This window comes from Borostomias antarcticus (assembly GCF_949987555.1).
Source record: "Borostomias antarcticus genome assembly, contig: scaffold_69, whole genome shotgun sequence".
Classification (NCBI taxonomy): Eukaryota; Metazoa; Chordata; class Actinopteri; order Stomiiformes; family Stomiidae; genus Borostomias; species Borostomias antarcticus.
The window spans coordinates 650,395-673,090 of NW_028176120.1; positions in this window are offsets into that span (position 1 = coordinate 650,395).

Sequence of the window (22,696 nt, forward strand, 5' to 3'; positions counted from 1 at the left end):
ACACAGTGTCATTTTGGGAAACCTGGCGACCTTGCAAACTTTGAGGCTCATTGTCAGTGTCTTGCCATGCACCGATGGGCACAAAAATCATGTCACACATTGTCCTCGAAGCCAACTTTAAAGCAGAAAAGGAATCAAGTGTCTAGTTGTAGCAGAAAGGTCATGACCACCATGAAATGTTGTAAAGGTCAACTGTCCACGAGGGAAGCATCGGTCCACTTGGCAAGCAATCGTCCACCCGGGAAGCATTTGTCACTTCGGGGCCCCCAGGGGGCTGTCCGCGAGGGAAGCATCTGTCCACTTGGCAAGCATCGTCCGTCCACGAGGGAAGCATTGGTCCACTTGGCAAGCAATCGTCCACGAGGGAAGCATTGGTCCACTTGGCAAGCAATCGACTGGCCACGAGGGACACATTTGTCCACTTGGCAAGCATCGTCTGTCCACGAGGGAAGCATCGGTCCAATTGGCAAGCAATCGACTGGCCACGAGGGACACATTCGTCCACTTGGCAAGCATCGTCTGTCCACGAGGGAAGCATCGGTCCACTTGGCAAGCAATCGTCCACCCGGGAAGCATTTGTCACTTCGGGGCCCCCAGGGGGCTGTCCGCGAGGGAAGCATCTGTCCACTTGGCAAGCATCGTCCGTCCACGAGGGAAGCATTGGTCCACTTGGCAAGCAATCGTCCACGAGGGAAGCATTGGTCCACTTGGCATGCAATCGACTGTCCACGAGGGAAGCATTGGTCCACTTGGCAAGCAATCAACTGTCCACGAGGGAAGCATTGGTCCACTTGGCAAGCATTGTCTGTCCACGAGGGAAGCATTGGTCAACTTGGCAAGCATCGACTGTCCATGGGGGGGTGCTTATCCTACACCGGGGAAACCTTTTTCCATATGGTGTACAGCAATGCACATTAGTGAGAGGGGGTTTTAGCACACCCTTAGAACAGCTACAGTGGTATTGAGTTTAGTGTACCTTTGCAAAACCCAGAACCACACTGGACATCCCAAATTGGATACTTACTATCAATGTACTGAAACAAATCTGAGATATGTTTCATAACAAAAGCTGCTCTACAAGGCTCTCCTTGTCCCATTCTTGAGGGACATTCCTGAAAGGATATAGGAATGCAGAGGGTTTACAGAACCAGTGCTCTACATGCTGAAATCTGTGTTCCGAGTTGAGGGTTTGGTGCAGGTTTCAAGCCATTCTGACAATTTCTACATGAAATATGATCATTTGAAGGGTGTCCATTTGAGAAGCATTTCCCATTGAAAACATTTTCAATGCAAAAGTACCCCAAAATGACAGTTGTGTGGCACTGGCATGCTCGGTCCCAGCAGGTCCAAACCAAGCCTACTGTACTCCACTTGGGTCTGGCAACAACATACTAAAAGATCAGAGCTCACGCATGTTCAGAAAAAAAATGACTCCAATCTGACCAACTATGAAAGAGGGTGTTGCGGGCTATAAGCCTAACAGTGTCTTCGCCTAGATTTCTCAAATAAACAATCTTTTTTCCCCAAGGGACTTGGAGAGTTTTCACTTCACATGACTGTAGTAGGCCATGTCCCCGCTCTGTGTGTGAAATATGGGATCTCTGAGGCTTCAGAAAGTCCTGTAATGTAATATTTAATGTACACAAAACTGTTCCCTAATGGACACAGTGTCATTTTGGGAAACCTGGCGACCTTGCAAACTTTGAGGCTCATTGTCAGTGTCTTGCCATGCACCGATGGGCACAAAAATCATGTCACACATTGTCCTCGAAGCCAACTTTAAAGCAGAAAAGGAATCAAGTGTCTAGTTGTAGCAGAAAGGTCATGACCACCATGAAATGTTGTAAAGGTCAACTGTCCACGAGGGAAGCATCGGTCCACTTGGCAAGCAATCGTCCACCCGGGAAGCATTTGTCACTTCGGGGCCCCCAGGGGGCTGTCCGCGAGGGAAGCATCTGTCCACTTGGCAAGCATCGTCCGTCCACGAGGGAAGCATTGGTCCACTTGGCAAGCAATCGTCCACGAGGGAAGCATTGGTCCACTTGGCAAGCAATCGACTGGCCACGAGGGACACATTTGTCCACTTGGCAAGCATCGTCTGTCCACGAGGGAAGCATCGGTCCACTTGGCAAGCAATCGACTGGCCACGAGGGACACATTCGTCCACTTGGCAAGCATCGTCTGTCCACGAGGGAAGCATTGGTCCACTTGGCATGCAATCGACTGTCCACGAGGGAAGCATTGGTCCACTTGGCAAGCAATCAACTGTCCACGAGGGAAGCATTGGTCCACTTGGCATGCAATCGACTGTCCACGAGGGAAGCATTGGTCCACTTGGCAAGCAATCAACTGTCCACGAGGGAAGCATTGGTCCACTTGGCAAGCATTGTCTGTCCACGAGGGAAGCATTGGTCAACTTGGCAAGCATCGACTGTCCATGGGGGGGTGCTTATCCTACACCGGGGAAACCTTTTTCCATATGGTGTACAGCAATGCACATTAGTGAGAGGGGGTTTTAGCACACCCTTAGAACAGCTACAGTGGTATTGAGTTTAGTGTACCTTTGCAAAACCCAGAACCACACTGGACATCCCAAATTGGATACTTACTATCAATGTACTGAAACAAATCTGAGATATGTTTCATAACAAAAGCTGCTCTACAAGGCTCTCCTTGTCCCATTCTTGAGGGACATTCCTGAAAGGATATAGGAATGCTGAGGGTTTACAGAACCAGTGCTCTACATGCTGAAATCTGTGTTCCGAGTTGAGGGTTTGGTGCAGGTTTCAAGCCATTCTGACAATTTCTACATGAAATATGATCATTTGAAGGGTGTCCATTTGAGAAGCATTTCCCATTGAAAACATTTTCAATGCAAAAGTACCCCAAAATGACAGTTGTGTGGCACTGGCATGCTCGGTCCCAGCAGGTCCAAACCAAGCCTACTGTACTCCACTTGGGTCTGGCAACAACATACTAAAAGATCAGAGCTCACGCATGTTCAGAAAAAAAATGACTCCAATCTGACCAACTATGAAAGAGGGTGTTGCGGGCTATAAGCCTAACAGTGTCTTCGCCTAGATTTCTCAAATAAACAATCTTTTTTCCCCAAGGGACTTGGAGAGTTTTCACTTCACATGACTGTAGTAGGCCATGTCCCCGCTCTGTGTGTGAAATATGGGATCTCTGAGGCTTCAGAAAGTCCTGTAATGTAATATTTAATGTACACAAAACTGTTCCCTAATGGACACAGTGTCATTTTGGGAAACCTGGCGACCTTGCAAACTTTGAGGCTCATTGTCAGTGTCTTGCCATGCACCGATGGGCACAAAAATCATGTCACACATTGTCCTCGAAGCCAACTTTAAAGCAGAAAAGGAATCAAGTGTCTAGTTGTAGCAGAAAGGTCATGACCACCATGAAATGTTGTAAAGGTCAACTGTCCACGAGGGAAGCATCGGTCCACTTGGCAAGCAATCGTCCACCCGGGAAGCATTTGTCACTTCGGGGCCCCCAGGGGGCTGTCCGCGAGGGAAGCATCTGTCCACTTGGCAAGCATCGTCCGTCCACGAGGGAAGCATTGGTCCACTTGGCAAGCAATCGTCCACGAGGGAAGCATTGGTCCACTTGGCAAGCAATCGACTGGCCACGAGGGACACATTTGTCCACTTGGCAAGCATCGTCTGTCCACGAGGGAAGCATCGGTCCACTTGGCAAGCAATCGACTGGCCACGAGGGACACATTCGTCCACTTGGCAAGCATCGTCTGTCCACGAGGGAAGCATTGGTCCACTTGGCATGCAATCGACTGTCCACGAGGGAAGCATTGGTCCACTTGGCAAGCAATCAACTGTCCACGAGGGAAGCATTGGTCCACTTGGCATGCAATCGACTGTCCACGAGGGAAGCATTGGTCCACTTGGCAAGCAATCAACTGTCCACGAGGGAAGCATTGGTCCACTTGGCAAGCATTGTCTGTCCACGAGGGAAGCATTGGTCAACTTGGCAAGCATCGACTGTCCATGGGGGGGTGCTTATCCTACACCGGGGAAACCTTTTTCCATATGGTGTACAGCAATGCACATTAGTGAGAGGGGGTTTTAGCACACCCTTAGAACAGCTACAGTGGTATTGAGTTTAGTGTACCTTTGCAAAACCCAGAACCACACTGGACATCCCAAATTGGATACTTACTATCAATGTACTGAAACAAATCTGAGATATGTTTCATAACAAAAGCTGCTCTACAAGGCTCTCCTTGTCCCATTCTTGAGGGACATTCCTGAAAGGATATAGGAATGCAGAGGGTTTACAGAACCAGTGCTCTACATGCTGAAATCTGTGTTCCGAGTTGAGGGTTTGGTGCAGGTTTCAAGCCATTCTGACAATTTCTACATGAAATATGATCATTTGAAGGGTGTCCATTTGAGAAGCATTTCCCATTGAAAACATTTTCAATGCAAAAGTACCCCAAAATGACAGTTGTGTGGCACTGGCATGCTCGGTCCCAGCAGGTCCAAACCAAGCCTACTGTACTCCACTTGGGTCTGGCAACAACATACTAAAAGATCAGAGCTCACGCATGTTCAGAAAAAAAATGACTCCAATCTGACCAACTATGAAAGAGGGTGTTGCGGGCTATAAGCCTAACAGTGTCTTCGCCTAGATTTCTCAAATAAACAATCTTTTTTCCCCAAGGGACTTGGAGAGTTTTCACTTCACATGACTGTAGTAGGCCATGTCCCCGCTCTGTGTGTGAAATATGGGATCTCTGAGGCTTCAGAAAGTCCTGTAATGTAATATTTAATGTACACAAAACTGTTCCCTAATGGACACAGTGTCATTTTGGGAAACCTGGCGACCTTGCAAACTTTGAGGCTCATTGTCAGTGTCTTGCCATGCACCGATGGGCACAAAAATCATGTCACACATTGTCCTCGAAGCCAACTTTAAAGCAGAAAAGGAATCAAGTGTCTAGTTGTAGCAGAAAGGTCATGACCACCATGAAATGTTGTAAAGGTCAACTGTCCACGAGGGAAGCATCGGTCCACTTGGCAAGCAATCGTCCACCCGGGAAGCATTTGTCACTTCGGGGCCCCCAGGGGGCTGTCCGCGAGGGAAGCATCTGTCCACTTGGCAAGCATCGTCCGTCCACGAGGGAAGCATTGGTCCACTTGGCAAGCAATCGTCCACGAGGGAAGCATTGGTCCACTTGGCAAGCAATCGACTGGCCACGAGGGACACATTTGTCCACTTGGCAAGCATCGTCTGTCCACGAGGGAAGCATCGGTCCAATTGGCAAGCAATCGACTGGCCACGAGGGACACATTCGTCCACTTGGCAAGCATCGTCTGTCCACGAGGGAAGCATTGGTCCACTTGGCATGCAATCGACTGTCCACGAGGGAAGCATTGGTCCACTTGGCAAGCAATCAACTGTCCACGAGGGAAGCATTGGTCCACTTGGCATGCAATCGACTGTCCACGAGGGAAGCATTGGTCCACTTGGCAAGCAATCAACTGTCCACGAGGGAAGCATTGGTCCACTTGGCAAGCATTGTCTGTCCACGAGGGAAGCATTGGTCAACTTGGCAAGCATCGACTGTCCATGGGGGGGTGCTTATCCTACACCGGGGAAACCTTTTTCCATATGGTGTACAGCAATGCACATTAGTGAGAGGGGGTTTTAGCACACCCTTAGAACAGCTACAGTGGTATTGAGTTTAGTGTACCTTTGCAAAACCCAGAACCACACTGGACATCCCAAATTGGATACTTACTATCAATGTACTGAAACAAATCTGAGATATGTTTCATAACAAAAGCTGCTCTACAAGGCTCTCCTTGTCCCATTCTTGAGGGACATTCCTGAAAGGATATAGGAATGCAGAGGGTTTACAGAACCAGTGCTCTACATGCTGAAATCTGTGTTCCGAGTTGAGGGTTTGGTGCAGGTTTCAAGCCATTCTGACAATTTCTACATGAAATATGATCATTTGAAGGGTGTCCATTTGAGAAGCATTTCCCATTGAAAACATTTTCAATGCAAAAGTACCCCAAAATGACAGTTGTGTGGCACTGGCATGCTCGGTCCCAGCAGGTCCAAACCAAGCCTACTGTACTCCACTTGGGTCTGGCAACAACATACTAAAAGATCAGAGCTCACGCATGTTCAGAAAAAAAATGACTCCAATCTGACCAACTATGAAAGAGGGTGTTGCGGGCTATAAGCCTAACAGTGTCTTCGCCTAGATTTCTCAAATAAACAATCTTTTTTCCCCAAGGGACTTGGAGAGTTTTCACTTCACATGACTGTAGTAGGCCATGTCCCCGCTCTGTGTGTGAAATATGGGATCTCTGAGGCTTCAGAAAGTCCTGTAATGTAATATTTAATGTACACAAAACTGTTCCCTAATGGACACAGTGTCATTTTGGGAAACCTGGCGACCTTGCAAACTTTGAGGCTCATTGTCAGTGTCTTGCCATGCACCGATGGGCACAAAAATCATGTCACACATTGTCCTCGAAGCCAACTTTAAAGCAGAAAAGGAATCAAGTGTCTAGTTGTAGCAGAAAGGTCATGACCACCATGAAATGTTGTAAAGGTCAACTGTCCACGAGGGAAGCATCGGTCCACTTGGCAAGCAATCGTCCACCCGGGAAGCATTTGTCACTTCGGGGCCCCCAGGGGGCTGTCCGCGAGGGAAGCATCTGTCCACTTGGCAAGCATCGTCCGTCCACGAGGGAAGCATTGGTCCACTTGGCAAGCAATCGTCCACGAGGGAAGCATTGGTCCACTTGGCAAGCAATCGACTGGCCACGAGGGACACATTTGTCCACTTGGCAAGCATCGTCTGTCCACGAGGGAAGCATCGGTCCAATTGGCAAGCAATCGACTGGCCACGAGGGACACATTCGTCCACTTGGCAAGCATCGTCTGTCCACGAGGGAAGCATCGGTCCACTTGGCAAGCAATCGTCCACCCGGGAAGCATTTGTCACTTCGGGGCCCCCAGGGGGCTGTCCGCGAGGGAAGCATCTGTCCACTTGGCAAGCATCGTCCGTCCACGAGGGAAGCATTGGTCCACTTGGCAAGCAATCGTCCACGAGGGAAGCATTGGTCCACTTGGCATGCAATCGACTGTCCACGAGGGAAGCATTGGTCCACTTGGCAAGCAATCAACTGTCCACGAGGGAAGCATTGGTCCACTTGGCAAGCATTGTCTGTCCACGAGGGAAGCATTGGTCAACTTGGCAAGCATCGACTGTCCATGGGGGGGTGCTTATCCTACACCGGGGAAACCTTTTTCCATATGGTGTACAGCAATGCACATTAGTGAGAGGGGGTTTTAGCACACCCTTAGAACAGCTACAGTGGTATTGAGTTTAGTGTACCTTTGCAAAACCCAGAACCACACTGGACATCCCAAATTGGATACTTACTATCAATGTACTGAAACAAATCTGAGATATGTTTCATAACAAAAGCTGCTCTACAAGGCTCTCCTTGTCCCATTCTTGAGGGACATTCCTGAAAGGATATAGGAATGCAGAGGGTTTACAGAACCAGTGCTCTACATGCTGAAATCTGTGTTCCGAGTTGAGGGTTTGGTGCAGGTTTCAAGCCATTCTGACAATTTCTACATGAAATATGATCATTTGAAGGGTGTCCATTTGAGAAGCATTTCCCATTGAAAACATTTTCAATGCAAAAGTACCCCAAAATGACAGTTGTGTGGCACTGGCATGCTCGGTCCCAGCAGGTCCAAACCAAGCCTACTGTACTCCACTTGGGTCTGGCAACAACATACTAAAAGATCAGAGCTCACGCATGTTCAGAAAAAAAATGACTCCAATCTGACCAACTATGAAAGAGGGTGTTGCGGGCTATAAGCCTAACAGTGTCTTCGCCTAGATTTCTCAAATAAACAATCTTTTTTCCCCAAGGGACTTGGAGAGTTTTCACTTCACATGACTGTAGTAGGCCATGTCCCCGCTCTGTGTGTGAAATATGGGATCTCTGAGGCTTCAGAAAGTCCTGTAATGTAATATTTAATGTACACAAAACTGTTCCCTAATGGACACAGTGTCATTTTGGGAAACCTGGCGACCTTGCAAACTTTGAGGCTCATTGTCAGTGTCTTGCCATGCACCGATGGGCACAAAAATCATGTCACACATTGTCCTCGAAGCCAACTTTAAAGCAGAAAAGGAATCAAGTGTCTAGTTGTAGCAGAAAGGTCATGACCACCATGAAATGTTGTAAAGGTCAACTGTCCACGAGGGAAGCATCGGTCCACTTGGCAAGCAATCGTCCACCCGGGAAGCATTTGTCACTTCGGGGCCCCCAGGGGGCTGTCCGCGAGGGAAGCATCTGTCCACTTGGCAAGCATCGTCCGTCCACGAGGGAAGCATTGGTCCACTTGGCAAGCAATCGTCCACGAGGGAAGCATTGGTCCACTTGGCAAGCAATCGACTGGCCACAAGGGACACATTTGTCCACTTGGCAAGCATCGTCTGTCCACGAGGGAAGCATCGGTCCACTTGGCAAGCAATCGACTGGCCACGAGGGACACATTCGTCCACTTGGCAAGCATCGTCTGTCCACGAGGGAAGCATTGGTCCACTTGGCATGCAATCGACTGTCCACGAGGGAAGCATTGGTCCACTTGGCAAGCAATCAACTGTCCACGAGGGAAGCATTGGTCCACTTGGCATGCAATCGACTGTCCACGAGGGAAGCATTGGTCCACTTGGCAAGCAATCAACTGTCCACGAGGGAAGCATTGGTCCACTTGGCAAGCATTGTCTGTCCACGAGGGAAGCATTGGTCAACTTGGCAAGCATCGACTGTCCATGGGGGGGTGCTTATCCTACACCGGGGAAACCTTTTTCCATATGGTGTACAGCAATGCACATTAGTGAGAGGGGGTTTTAGCACACCCTTAGAACAGCTACAGTGGTATTGAGTTTAGTGTACCTTTGCAAAACCCAGAACCACACTGGACATCCCAAATTGGATACTTACTATCAATGTACTGAAACAAATCTGAGATATGTTTCATAACAAAAGCTGCTCTACAAGGCTCTCCTTGTCCCATTCTTGAGGGACATTCCTGAAAGGATATAGGAATGCAGAGGGTTTACAGAACCAGTGCTCTACATGCTGAAATCTGTGTTCCGAGTTGAGGGTTTGGTGCAGGTTTCAAGCCATTCTGACAATTTCTACATGAAATATGATCATTTGAAGGGTGTCCATTTGAGAAGCATTTCCCATTGAAAACATTTTCAATGCAAAAGTACCCCAAAATGACAGTTGTGTGGCACTGGCATGCTCGGTCCCAGCAGGTCCAAACCAAGCCTACTGTACTCCACTTGGGTCTGGCAACAACATACTAAAAGATCAGAGCTCACGCATGTTCAGAAAAAAAATGACTCCAATCTGACCAACTATGAAAGAGGGTGTTGCGGGCTATAAGCCTAACAGTGTCTTCGCCTAGATTTCTCAAATAAACAATCTTTTTTCCCCAAGGGACTTGGAGAGTTTTCACTTCACATGACTGTAGTAGGCCATGTCCCCGCTCTGTGTGTGAAATATGGGATCTCTGAGGCTTCAGAAAGTCCTGTAATGTAATATTTAATGTACACAAAACTGTTCCCTAATGGACACAGTGTCATTTTGGGAAACCTGGCGACCTTGCAAACTTTGAGGCTCATTGTCAGTGTCTTGCCATGCACCGATGGGCACAAAAATCATGTCACACATTGTCCTCGAAGCCAACTTTAAAGCAGAAAAGGAATCAAGTGTCTAGTTGTAGCAGAAAGGTCATGACCACCATGAAATGTTGTAAAGGTCAACTGTCCACGAGGGAAGCATCGGTCCACTTGGCAAGCAATCGTCCACCCGGGAAGCATTTGTCACTTCGGGGCCCCCAGGGGGCTGTCCGCGAGGGAAGCATCTGTCCACTTGGCAAGCATCGTCCGTCCACGAGGGAAGCATTGGTCCACTTGGCAAGCAATCGTCCACGAGGGAAGCATTGGTCCACTTGGCAAGCAATCGACTGGCCACGAGGGACACATTTGTCCACTTGGCAAGCATCGTCTGTCCACGAGGGAAGCATCGGTCCACTTGGCAAGCAATCGACTGGCCACGAGGGACACATTCGTCCACTTGGCAAGCATCGTCTGTCCACGAGGGAAGCATTGGTCCACTTGGCATGCAATCGACTGTCCACGAGGGAAGCATTGGTCCACTTGGCAAGCAATCAACTGTCCACGAGGGAAGCATTGGTCCACTTGGCATGCAATCGACTGTCCACGAGGGAAGCATTGGTCCACTTGGCAAGCAATCAACTGTCCACGAGGGAAGCATTGGTCCACTTGGCAAGCATTGTCTGTCCACGAGGGAAGCATTGGTCAACTTGGCAAGCATCGACTGTCCATGGGGGGGTGCTTATCCTACACCGGGGAAACCTTTTTCCATATGGTGTACAGCAATGCACATTAGTGAGAGGGGGTTTTAGCACACCCTTAGAACAGCTACAGTGGTATTGAGTTTAGTGTACCTTTGCAAAACCCAGAACCACACTGGACATCCCAAATTGGATACTTACTATCAATGTACTGAAACAAATCTGAGATATGTTTCATAACAAAAGCTGCTCTACAAGGCTCTCCTTGTCCCATTCTTGAGGGACATTCCTGAAAGGATATAGGAATGCAGAGGGTTTACAGAACCAGTGCTCTACATGCTGAAATCTGTGTTCCGAGTTGAGGGTTTGGTGCAGGTTTCAAGCCATTCTGACAATTTCTACATGAAATATGATCATTTGAAGGGTGTCCATTTGAGAAGCATTTCCCATTGAAAACATTTTCAATGCAAAAGTACCCCAAAATGACAGTTGTGTGGCACTGGCATGCTCGGTCCCAGCAGGTCCAAACCAAGCCTACTGTACTCCACTTGGGTCTGGCAACAACATACTAAAAGATCAGAGCTCACGCATGTTCAGAAAAAAAATGACTCCAATCTGACCAACTATGAAAGAGGGTGTTGCGGGCTATAAGCCTAACAGTGTCTTCGCCTAGATTTCTCAAATAAACAATCTTTTTTCCCCAAGGGACTTGGAGAGTTTTCACTTCACATGACTGTAGTAGGCCATGTCCCCGCTCTGTGTGTGAAATATGGGATCTCTGAGGCTTCAGAAAGTCCTGTAATGTAATATTTAATGTACACAAAACTGTTCCCTAATGGACACAGTGTCATTTTGGGAAACCTGGCGACCTTGCAAACTTTGAGGCTCATTGTCAGTGTCTTGCCATGCACCGATGGGCACAAAAATCATGTCACACATTGTCCTCGAAGCCAACTTTAAAGCAGAAAAGGAATCAAGTGTCTAGTTGTAGCAGAAAGGTCATGACCACCATGAAATGTTGTAAAGGTCAACTGTCCACGAGGGAAGCATCGGTCCACTTGGCAAGCAATCGTCCACCCGGGAAGCATTTGTCACTTCGGGGCCCCCAGGGGGCTGTCCGCGAGGGAAGCATCTGTCCACTTGGCAAGCATCGTCCGTCCACGAGGGAAGCATTGGTCCACTTGGCAAGCAATCGTCCACGAGGGAAGCATTGGTCCACTTGGCAAGCAATCGACTGGCCACGAGGGACACATTTGTCCACTTGGCAAGCATCGTCTGTCCACGAGGGAAGCATCGGTCCACTTGGCAAGCAATCGACTGGCCACGAGGGACACATTCGTCCACTTGGCAAGCATCGTCTGTCCACGAGGGAAGCATTGGTCCACTTGGCATGCAATCGACTGTCCACGAGGGAAGCATTGGTCCACTTGGCAAGCAATCAACTGTCCACGAGGGAAGCATTGGTCCACTTGGCATGCAATCGACTGTCCACGAGGGAAGCATTGGTCCACTTGGCAAGCAATCAACTGTCCACGAGGGAAGCATTGGTCCACTTGGCAAGCATTGTCTGTCCACGAGGGAAGCATTGGTCAACTTGGCAAGCATCGACTGTCCATGGGGGGGTGCTTATCCTACACCGGGGAAACCTTTTTCCATATGGTGTACAGCAATGCACATTAGTGAGAGGGGGTTTTAGCACACCCTTAGAACAGCTACAGTGGTATTGAGTTTAGTGTACCTTTGCAAAACCCAGAACCACACTGGACATCCCAAATTGGATACTTACTATCAATGTACTGAAACAAATCTGAGATATGTTTCATAACAAAAGCTGCTCTACAAGGCTCTCCTTGTCCCATTCTTGAGGGACATTCCTGAAAGGATATAGGAATGCAGAGGGTTTACAGAACCAGTGCTCTACATGCTGAAATCTGTGTTCCGAGTTGAGGGTTTGGTGCAGGTTTCAAGCCATTCTGACAATTTCTACATGAAATATGATCATTTGAAGGGTGTCCATTTGAGAAGCATTTCCCATTGAAAACATTTTCAATGCAAAAGTACCCCAAAATGACAGTTGTGTGGCACTGGCATGCTCGGTCCCAGCAGGTCCAAACCAAGCCTACTGTACTCCACTTGGGTCTGGCAACAACATACTAAAAGATCAGAGCTCACGCATGTTCAGAAAAAAAATGACTCCAATCTGACCAACTATGAAAGAGGGTGTTGCGGGCTATAAGCCTAACAGTGTCTTCGCCTAGATTTCTCAAATAAACAATCTTTTTTCCCCAAGGGACTTGGAGAGTTTTCACTTCACATGACTGTAGTAGGCCATGTCCCCGCTCTGTGTGTGAAATATGGGATCTCTGAGGCTTCAGAAAGTCCTGTAATGTAATATTTAATGTACACAAAACTGTTCCCTAATGGACACAGTGTCATTTTGGGAAACCTGGCGACCTTGCAAACTTTGAGGCTCATTGTCAGTGTCTTGCCATGCACCGATGGGCACAAAAATCATGTCACACATTGTCCTCGAAGCCAACTTTAAAGCAGAAAAGGAATCAAGTGTCTAGTTGTAGCAGAAAGGTCATGACCACCATGAAATGTTGTAAAGGTCAACTGTCCACGAGGGAAGCATCGGTCCACTTGGCAAGCAATCGTCCACCCGGGAAGCATTTGTCACTTCGGGGCCCCCAGGGGGCTGTCCGCGAGGGAAGCATCTGTCCACTTGGCAAGCATCGTCCGTCCACGAGGGAAGCATTGGTCCACTTGGCAAGCAATCGTCCACGAGGGAAGCATTGGTCCACTTGGCAAGCAATCGACTGGCCACGAGGGACACATTTGTCCACTTGGCAAGCATCGTCTGTCCACGAGGGAAGCATCGGTCCACTTGGCAAGCAATCGACTGGCCACGAGGGACACATTCGTCCACTTGGCAAGCATCGTCTGTCCACGAGGGAAGCATTGGTCCACTTGGCATGCAATCGACTGTCCACGAGGGAAGCATTGGTCCACTTGGCAAGCAATCAACTGTCCACGAGGGAAGCATTGGTCCACTTGGCATGCAATCGACTGTCCACGAGGGAAGCATTGGTCCACTTGGCAAGCAATCAACTGTCCACGAGGGAAGCATTGGTCCACTTGGCAAGCATTGTCTGTCCACGAGGGAAGCATTGGTCAACTTGGCAAGCATCGACTGTCCATGGGGGGGTGCTTATCCTACACCGGGGAAACCTTTTTCCATATGGTGTACAGCAATGCACATTAGTGAGAGGGGGTTTTAGCACACCCTTAGAACAGCTACAGTGGTATTGAGTTTAGTGTACCTTTGCAAAACCCAGAACCACACTGGACATCCCAAATTGGATACTTACTATCAATGTACTGAAACAAATCTGAGATATGTTTCATAACAAAAGCTGCTCTACAAGGCTCTCCTTGTCCCATTCTTGAGGGACATTCCTGAAAGGATATAGGAATGCAGAGGGTTTACAGAACCAGTGCTCTACATGCTGACATCTGTGTTCCGAGTTGAGGGTTTGGTGCAGGTTTCAAGCCATTCTGACAATTTCTACATGAAATATGATCATTTGAAGGGTGTCCATTTGAGAAGCATTTCCCATTGAAAACATTTTCAATGCAAAAGTACCCCAAAATGACAGTTGTGTGGCACTGGCATGCTCGGTCCCAGCAGGTCCAAACCAAGCCTACTGTACTCCACTTGGGTCTGGCAACAACATACTAAAAGATCAGAGCTCACGCATGTTCAGAAAAAAAATGACTCCAATCTGACCAACTATGAAAGAGGGTGTTGCGGGCTATAAGCCTAACAGTGTCTTCGCCTAGATTTCTCAAATAAACAATCTTTTTTCCCCAAGGGACTTGGAGAGTTTTCACTTCACATGACTGTAGTAGGCCATGTCCCCGCTCTGTGTGTGAAATATGGGATCTCTGAGGCTTCAGAAAGTCCTGTAATGTAATATTTAATGTACACAAAACTGTTCCCTAATGGACACAGTGTCATTTTGGGAAACCTGGCGACCTTGCAAACTTTGAGGCTCATTGTCAGTGTCTTGCCATGCACCGATGGGCACAAAAATCATGTCACACATTGTCCTCGAAGCCAACTTTAAAGCAGAAAAGGAATCAAGTGTCTAGTTGTAGCAGAAAGGTCATGACCACCATGAAATGTTGTAAAGGTCAACTGTCCACGAGGGAAGCATCGGTCCACTTGGCAAGCAATCGTCCACCCGGGAAGCATTTGTCACTTCGGGGCCCCCAGGGGGCTGTCCGCGAGGGAAGCATCTGTCCACTTGGCAAGCATCGTCCGTCCACGAGGGAAGCATTGGTCCACTTGGCAAGCAATCGTCCACGAGGGAAGCATTGGTCCACTTGGCAAGCAATCGACTGGCCACGAGGGACACATTTGTCCACTTGGCAAGCATCGTCTGTCCACGAGGGAAGCATCGGTCCACTTGGCAAGCAATCGACTGGCCACGAGGGACACATTCGTCCACTTGGCAAGCATCGTCTGTCCACGAGGGAAGCATTGGTCCACTTGGCATGCAATCGACTGTCCACGAGGGAAGCATTGGTCCACTTGGCAAGCAATCAACTGTCCACGAGGGAAGCATTGGTCCACTTGGCATGCAATCGACTGTCCACGAGGGAAGCATTGGTCCACTTGGCAAGCAATCAACTGTCCACGAGGGAAGCATTGGTCCACTTGGCAAGCATTGTCTGTCCACGAGGGAAGCATTGGTCAACTTGGCAAGCATCGACTGTCCATGGGGGGGTGCTTATCCTACACCGGGGAAACCTTTTTCCATATGGTGTACAGCAATGCACATTAGTGAGAGGGGGTTTTAGCACACCCTTAGAACAGCTACAGTGGTATTGAGTTTAGTGTACCTTTGCAAAACCCAGAACCACACTGGACATCCCAAATTGGATACTTACTATCAATGTACTGAAACAAATCTGAGATATGTTTCATAACAAAAGCTGCTCTACAAGGCTCTCCTTGTCCCATTCTTGAGGGACATTCCTGAAAGGATATAGGAATGCAGAGGGTTTACAGAACCAGTGCTCTACATGCTGAAATCTGTGTTCCGAGTTGAGGGTTTGGTGCAGGTTTCAAGCCATTCTGACAATTTCTACATGAAATATGATCATTTGAAGGGTGTCCATTTGAGAAGCATTTCCCATTGAAAACATTTTCAATGCAAAAGTACCCCAAAATGACAGTTGTGTGGCACTGGCATGCTCGGTCCCAGCAGGTCCAAACCAAGCCTACTGTACTCCACTTGGGTCTGGCAACAACATACTAAAAGATCAGAGCTCACGCATGTTCAGAAAAAAAATGACTCCAATCTGACCAACTATGAAAGAGGGTGTTGCGGGCTATAAGCCTAACAGTGTCTTCGCCTAGATTTCTCAAATAAACAATCTTTTTTCCCCAAGGGACTTGGAGAGTTTTCACTTCACATGACTGTAGTAGGCCATGTCCCCGCTCTGTGTGTGAAATATGGGATCTCTGAGGCTTCAGAAAGTCCTGTAATGTAATATTTAATGTACACAAAACTGTTCCCTAATGGACACAGTGTCATTTTGGGAAACCTGGCGACCTTGCAAACTTTGAGGCTCATTGTCAGTGTCTTGCCATGCACCGATGGGCACAAAAATCATGTCACACATTGTCCTCGAAGCCAACTTTAAAGCAGAAAAGGAATCAAGTGTCTAGTTGTAGCAGAAAGGTCATGACCACCATGAAATGTTGTAAAGGTCAACTGTCCACGAGGGAAGCATCGGTCCACTTGGCAAGCAATCGTCCACCCGGGAAGCATTTGTCACTTCGGGGCCCCCAGGGGGCTGTCCGCGAGGGAAGCATCTGTCCACTTGGCAAGCATCGTCCGTCCACGAGGGAAGCATTGGTCCACTTGGCAAGCAATCGTCCACGAGGGAAGCATTGGTCCACTTGGCAAGCAATCGACTGGCCACGAGGGACACATTTGTCCACTTGGCAAGCATCGTCTGTCCACGAGGGAAGCATCGGTCCACTTGGCAAGCAATCGACTGGCCACGAGGGACACATTCGTCCACTTGGCAAGCATCGTCTGTCCACGAGGGAAGCATTGGTCCACTTGGCATGCAATCGACTGTCCACGAGGGAAGCATTGGTCCACTTGGCAAGCAATCAACTGTCCACGAGGGAAGCATTGGTCCACTTGGCATGCAATCGACTGTCCACGAGGGAAGCATTGGTCCACTTGGCAAGCAATAAACTGTCCACGAGGGAAGCATTGGTCCACTTGGCAAGCATTGTCTGTCCACGAGGGAAGCATTGGTCAACTTGGCAAGCATCGACTGTCCATGGGGGGGTGCTTATCCTACACCGGGGAAACCTTTTTCCATATGGTGTACAGCAATGCACATTAGTGAGAGGGGGTTTTAGCACACCCTTAGAACAGCTACAGTGGTATTGAGTTTAGTGTACCTTTGCAAAACCCAGAACCACACTGGACATCCCAAATTGGATACTTACTATCAATGTACTGAAACAAATCTGAGATATGTTTCATAACAAAAGCTGCTCTACAAGGCTCTCCTTGTCCCATTCTTGAGGGACATTCCTGAAAGGATATAGGAATGCAGAGGGTTTACAGAACCAGTGCTCTACATGCTGAAATCTGTGTTCCGAGTTGAGGGTTTGGTGCAGGTTTCAAGCCATTCTGACAATTTCTACATGAAATATGATCATTTGAAGGGTGTCCATTTGAGAAGCATTTCCCATTGAAAACATTTTCAATGCAAAAGTACCCCAAAATGACAGTTGTGTGGCACTGGCATGCTCGGTCCCAGCAGGTCCAAACCAAGCCTACTGTACTCCACTTGGGTCTGGCAACAACATACTAAAAGATCAGAGCTCACGCATGTTCAGAAAAAAAATGACTCCAATCTGACCAACTATGAAAGAGGGTGTTGCGGGCTATAAGCCTAACAGTGTCTTCGCCTAGATTTCTCAAATAAACAATCTTTTTTCCCCAAGGGACTTGGAGAGTTTTCACTTCACATGACTGTAGTAGGCCATGTCCCCGCTCTGTGTGTGAAATATGGGATCTCTGAGGCTTCAGAAAGTCCTGTAATGTAATATTTAATGTACACAAAACTGTTCCCTAATGGACACAGTGTCATTTTGGGAAACCTGGCGACCTTGCAAACTTTGAGGCTCATTGTCAGTGTCTTGCCATGCACCGATGGGCACAAAAATCATGTCACACATTGTCCTCGAAGCCAACTTTAAAGCAGAAAAGGAATCAAGTGTCTAGTTGTAGCAGAAAGGTCATGACCACCATGAAATGTTGTAAAGGTCAACTGTCCACGAGGGAAGCATCGGTCCACTTGGCAAGCAATCGTCCACCCGGGAAGCATTTGTCACTTCGGGGCCCCCAGGGGGCTGTCCGCGAGGGAAGCATCTGTCCACTTGGCAAGCATCGTCCGTCCACGAGGGAAGCATTGGTCCACTTGGCAAGCAATCGTCCACGAGGGAAGCATTGGTCCACTTGGCAAGCAATCGACTGGCCACGAGGGACACATTTGTCCACTTGGCAAGCATCGTCTGTCCACGAGGGAAGCATCGGTCCACTTGGCAAGCAATCGACTGGCCACGAGGGACACATTCGTCCACTTGGCAAGCATCGTCTGTCCACGAGGGAAGCATTGGTCCACTTGGCATGCAATCGACTGTCCACGAGGGAAGCATTGGTCCACTTGGCAAGCAATCAACTGTCCACGAGGGAAGCATTGGTCCACTTGGCATGCAATCGACTGTCCACGAGGGAAGCATTGGTCCACTTGGCAAGCAATCAACTGTCCACGAGGGAAGCATTGGTCCACTTGGCAAGCATTGTCTGTCCACGAGGGAAGCATTGGTCAACTTGGCAAGCATCGACTGTCCATGGGGGGGTGCTTATCCTACACCGGGGAAACCTTTTTCCATATGGTGTACAGCAATGCACATTAGTGAGAGGGGGTTTTAGCACACCCTTAGAACAGCTACAGTGGTATTGAGTTTAGTGTACCTTTGCAAAACCCAGAACCACACTGGACATCCCAAATTGGATACTTACTATCAATGTACTGAAACAAATCTGAGATATGTTTCATAACAAAAGCTGCTCTACAAGGCTCTCCTTGTCCCATTCTTGAGGGACATTCCTGAAAGGATATAGGAATGCAGAGGGTTTACAGAACCAGTGCTCTACATGCTGAAATCTGTGTTCCGAGTTGAGGGTTTGGTGCAGGTTTCAAGCCATTCTGACAATTTCTACATGAAATATGATCATTTGAAGGGTGTCCATTTGAGAAGCATTTCCCATTGAAAACATTTTCAATGCAAAAGTACCCCAAAATGACAGTTGTGTGGCACTGGCATGCTCGGTCCCAGCAGGTCCAAACCAAGCCTACTGTACTCCACTTGGGTCTGGCAACAACATACTAAAAGATCAGAGCTCACGCATGTTCAGAAAAAAAATGACTCCAATCTGACCAACTATGAAAGAGGGTGTTGCGGGCTATAAGCCTAACAGTGTCTTCGCCTAGATTTCTCAAATAAACAATCTTTTTTCCCCAAGGGACTTGGAGAGTTTTCACTTCACATGACTGTAGTAGGCCATGTCCCCGCTCTGTGTGTGAAATATGGGATCTCTGAGGCTTCAGAAAGTCCTGTAATGTAATATTTAATGTACACAAAACTGTTCCCTAATGGACACAGTGTCATTTTGGGAAACCTGGCGACCTTGCAAACTTTGAGGCTCATTGTCAGTGTCTTGCCATGCACCGATGGGCACAAAAATCATGTCACACATTGTCCTCGAAGCCAACTTTAAAGCAGAAAAGGAATCAAGTGTCTAGTTGTAGCAGAAAGGTCATGACCACCATGAAATGTTGTAAAGGTCAACTGTCCACGAGGGAAGCATCGGTCCACTTGGCAAGCAATCGTCCACCCGGGAAGCATTTGTCACTTCGGGGCCCCCAGGGGGCTGTCCGCGAGGGAAGCATCTGTCCACTTGGCAAGCATCGTCCGTCCACGAGGGAAGCATTGGTCCACTTGGCAAGCAATCGTCCACGAGGGAAGCATTGGTCCACTTGGCAAGCAATCGACTGGCCACGAGGGACACATTTGTCCACTTGGCAAGCATCGTCTGTCCACGAGGGAAGCATCGGTCCACTTGGCAAGCAATCGACTGGCCACGAGGGACACATTCGTCCACTTGGCAAGCATCGTCTGTCCACGAGGGAAGCATTGGTCCACTTGGCATGCAATCGACTGTCCACGAGGGAAGCATTGGTCCACTTGGCAAGCAATCAACTGTCCACGAGGGAAGCATTGGTCCACTTGGCATGCAATCGACTGTCCACGAGGGAAGCATTGGTCCACTTGGCAAGCAATCAACTGTCCACGAGGGAAGCATTGGTCCACTTGGCAAGCATTGTCTGTCCACGAGGGAAGCATTGGTCAACTTGGCAAGCATCGACTGTCCATGGGGGGGTGCTTATCCTACACCGGGGAAACCTTTTTCCATATGGTGTACAGCAATGCACATTAGTGAGAGGGGGTTTTAGCACACCCTTAGAACAGCTACAGTGGTATTGAGTTTAGTGTACCTTTGCAAAACCCAGAACCACACTGGACATCCCAAATTGGATACTTACTATCAATGTACTGAAACAAATCTGAGATATGTTTCATAACAAAAGCTGCTCTACAAGGCTCTCCTTGTCCCATTCTTGAGGGACATTCCTGAAAGGATATAGGAATGCAGAGGGTTTACAGAACCAGTGCTCTACATGCTGAAATCTGTGTTCCGAGTTGAGGGTTTGGTGCAGGTTTCAAGCCATTCTGACAATTTCTACATGAAATATGATCATTTGAAGGGTGTCCATTTGAGAAGCATTTCCCATTGAAAACATTTTCAATGCAAAAGTACCCCAAAATGACAGTTGTGTGGCACTGGCATGCTCGGTCCCAGCAGGTCCAAACCAAGCCTACTGTACTCCACTTGGGTCTGGCAACAACATACTAAAAGATCAGAGCTCACGCATGTTCAGAAAAAAAATGACTCCAATCTGACCAACTATGAAAGAGGGTGTTGCGGGCTATAAGCCTAACAGTGTCTTCGCCTAGATTTCTCAAATAAACAATCTTTTTTCCCCAAGGGACTTGGAGAGTTTTCACTTCACATGACTGTAGTAGGCCATGTCCCCGCTCTGTGTGTGAAATATGGGATCTCTGAGGCTTCAGAAAGTCCTGTAATGTAATATTTAATGTACACAAAACTGTTCCCTAATGGACACAGTGTCATTTTGGGAAACCTGGCGACCTTGCAAACTTTGAGGCTCATTGTCAGTGTCTTGCCATGCACCGATGGGCACAAAAATCATGTCACACATTGTCCTCGAAGCCAACTTTAAAGCAGAAAAGGAATCAAGTGTCTAGTTGTAGCAGAAAGGTCATGACCACCATGAAATGTTGTAAAGGTCAACTGTCCACGAGGGAAGCATCGGTCCACTTGGCAAGCAATCGTCCACCCGGGAAGCATTTGTCACTTCGGGGCCCCCAGGGGGCTGTCCGCGAGGGAAGCATCTGTCCACTTGGCAAGCATCGTCCGTCCACGAGGGAAGCATTGGTCCACTTGGCAAGCAATCGTCCACGAGGGAAGCATTGGTCCACTTGGCAAGCAATCGACTGGCCACGAGGGACACATTTGTCCACTTGGCAAGCATCGTCTGTCCACGAGGGAAGCATCGGTCCAATTGGCAAGCAATCGACTGGCCACGAGGGACACATTCGTCCACTTGGCAAGCATCGTCTGTCCACGAGGGAAGCATTGGTCCACTTGGCATGCAATCGACTGTCCACGAGGGAAGCATTGGTCCACTTGGCAAGCAATCAACTGTCCACGAGGGAAGCATTGGTCCACTTGGCATGCAATCGACTGTCCACGAGGGAAGCATTGGTCCACTTGGCAAGCAATCAACTGTCCACGAGGGAAGCATTGGTCCACTTGGCAAGCATTGTCTGTCCACGAGGGAAGCATTGGTCAACTTGGCAAGCATCGACTGTCCATGGGGGGGTGCTTATCCTACACCGGGGAAACCTTTTTCCATATGGTGTACAGCAATGCACATTAGTGAGAGGGGGTTTTAGCACACCCTTAGAACAGCTACAGTGGTATTGAGTTTAGTGTACCTTTGCAAAACCCAGAACCACACTGGACATCCCAAATTGGATACTTACTATCAATGTACTGAAACAAATCTGAGATATGTTTCATAACAAAAGCTGCTCTACAAGGCTCTCCTTGTCCCATTCTTGAGGGACATTCCTGAAAGGATATAGGAATGCAGAGGGTTTACAGAACCAGTGCTCTACATGCTGAAATCTGTGTTCCGAGTTGAGGGTTTGGTGCAGGTTTCAAGCCATTCTGACAATTTCTACATGAAATATGATCATTTGAAGGGTGTCCATTTGAGAAGCATTTCCCATTGAAAACATTTTCAATGCAAAAGTACCCCAAAATGACAGTTGTGTGGCACTGGCATGCTCGGTCCCAGCAGGTCCAAACCAAGCCTACTGTACTCCACTTGGGTCTGGCAACAACATACTAAAAGATCAGAGCTCACGCATGTTCAGAAAAAAAATGACTCCAATCTGACCAACTATGAAAGAGGGTGTTGCGGGCTATAAGCCTAACAGTGTCTTCGCCTAGATTTCTCAAATAAACAATCTTTTTTCCCCAAGGGACTTGGAGAGTTTTCACTTCACATGACTGTAGTAGGCCATGTCCCCGCTCTGTGTGTGAAATATGGGATCTCTGAGGCTTCAGAAAGTCCTGTAATGTAATATTTAATGTACACAAAACTGTTCCCTAATGGACACAGTGTCATTTTGGGAAACCTGGCGACCTTGCAAACTTTGAGGCTCATTGTCAGTGTCTTGCCATGCACCGATGGGCACAAAAATCATGTCACACATTGTCCTCGAAGCCAACTTTAAAGCAGAAAAGGAATCAAGTGTCTAGTTGTAGCAGAAAGGTCATGACCACCATGAAATGTTGTAAAGGTCAACTGTCCACGAGGGAAGCATCGGTCCACTTGGCAAGCAATCGTCCACCCGGGAAGCATTTGTCACTTCGGGGCCCCCAGGGGGCTGTCCGCGAGGGAAGCATCTGTCCACTTGGCAAGCATCGTCCGTCCACGAGGGAAGCATTGGTCCACTTGGCAAGCA